Consider the following 2,157-nt stretch of genomic DNA (forward strand, 5'->3'; position numbering starts at 1 on the left):
TCGTAGGCTTGCTGGACGGTGATGGGTTGGACGAGATTTATCATGTAATCAAATTAGTTTTGTTAGGGTTTGATCCCTAGTATCCACTATGTTCTGAGATTGATGTCGCTACGACTTTGCTATGCTTAATGCTTGTCACTAGGGCCTGAGTGACATGATTTCAGATCTGAACCCATTATGTTTTCAAGAATATATTTGTGTTCTTGATCCCACCTTGCAAGTTGTAGACACCTATTGCACGTTATGATCCGCATACCCCAAGGTGACAATAATTGGGATTCTTTCCGGTGATTACCGTATTTTGAGGAGTTCATGTATTCACTAAGTGTTATTGCTTTGTTCTGGTTCTCTATTAAAAGGAGGCCTTAATATCCCTTAGTTTCCATTAGGACCCCGCTGTCACGGGAGGGTAGGACTAAATATACCATACAAGTTCTTTACCATAAGCACATGTGACTATATACGGAATACATGCCTACATTATATTGATGAATTGGAGCTAGTTCTGTGTCACCCTAGGTTATGACTGCTACATGATGAATATCATCCGGCACAATTATCATCGCCGATCCATTGCCTACGAGCTTTTCACATATTGATCTTTGCTAAATTACTTTTGTTGCTACTGCTGTTACAATCACTAGAAAACTGCTACTGTCACTTTTGTCACTGTTACCGTTACTTCCATACTACTTTGCTACTAAAACCTTTGCTGCAGATATTAAGTCTTTTAGGTGTGGTTGAAATGACAACTTAACTGCTAATACTTGAGAATATTGTTTGGCTCCCCTTTTGTCGAATCAATAAATTTGGGTTGAATACGCTACCCTCGAAAACTGTTGCTATCCCCTATACTTGTGGGTTATCAAGACCTTTTCCTGGCGCCGTTGTCGGGGAGCATAGCTCTATTCTCTGAGTCACTTGGGATTTATATCTGTTGATCACTATGAAGAATTTTAAAGACACCAAAACCAAGATTTTTCCCTCTAGGACGAGGGGAGGTAAGGAACTGCCATCTAGCTCTGCACTTGATTCGCCTTCTGTTTTGAGTAAGCTTGCGACACCTACACCTGCTATTGATTTTAATATGTCGCAGGTAATTGATGATGCTACTTCGGCTATGCATGACACTTGTGATGACACTACTGCTTTGCTTGGTAATGTTGTGCCACTGGGTGAATTTCTTGATGAACAAATTGCTAGAGTTGATGATATTGAGAATGCTGAAAGTGATGATATTTCTGAAACTGAAAACTTTGAAACACCTGATAAGACTAGCTCTTCTAGATATGAACTTCCTGTTATATACGAGGGTTATGTTATGGATGGAGAGGTAGCTAGGGACTTTCTTGCTTGTAAGGATAGAGATGATCTTAAGAAATTATTATGCAAGTGGAAAGAAAAATCTTTGAATACTAGAATGCAATATGATCCTGAGTTTGCTACTTCGCCTCTCTTTGTTACTGATAAGGATTATGAATTCTCTGTCAACCCTGAGTTAATTACTTTAGTTGAGTATGATCCTTTCCATGGTTATGAATCTGAAACTGTTGTGGCACATCTTACTAAACTAAATGATATAGCCACCCTATTTGCTCATGAGGAAAAAAATCGCTATTACTATATTCTTAAGTTGTTTCCTTTCTTGTTAAAGGGTGATGCTAATATATGGTTTAATTCTCTTGCTCCTGGTTGTGTGCGTAGTCCCCGGGATATGATATATTACATCTCTGAAAACTATTTTCCTACTCATAAGAAACAAGCTTCTTTACAAGAAATATTTAACTTTGTGCAAATTGAAGAAGAGAGTCTCCCACAAGCTTGGGGGAGGCTTCTCCAATTACTTAATGCTTTGCTTGATCACCCTCTCAAGAAAAATGAAATACTTGGTATCTTTTATAATGGACTAACCAATGCTTCTAGGGAGCACCTAGATAGTTGTGTTGGTTGTGTTTTCAGGGAACAAATTGTTGAACAAGCTGAAGTGCTTGAATAATATATTGAGTAATGATAATGATCAGAATCTTCTTGAACCACCTCCTAATCCAACGCCGAAGAAAAGAGGTATTCTATGTCTCAGTCCTGAAGATATGCAAGTGGCAAAGAAATCTATGAAAGAAAAAGGCATAAAATCTGAAGATGTTAAGAATTTACCAC

Source organism: Triticum urartu, chromosome 5A (genome assembly GCF_056163025.1).
Source record: "Triticum urartu cultivar PI428250 chromosome 5A, HENAU_Tu73, whole genome shotgun sequence".
Taxonomy (NCBI): domain Eukaryota; kingdom Viridiplantae; phylum Streptophyta; class Magnoliopsida; order Poales; family Poaceae; genus Triticum; species Triticum urartu.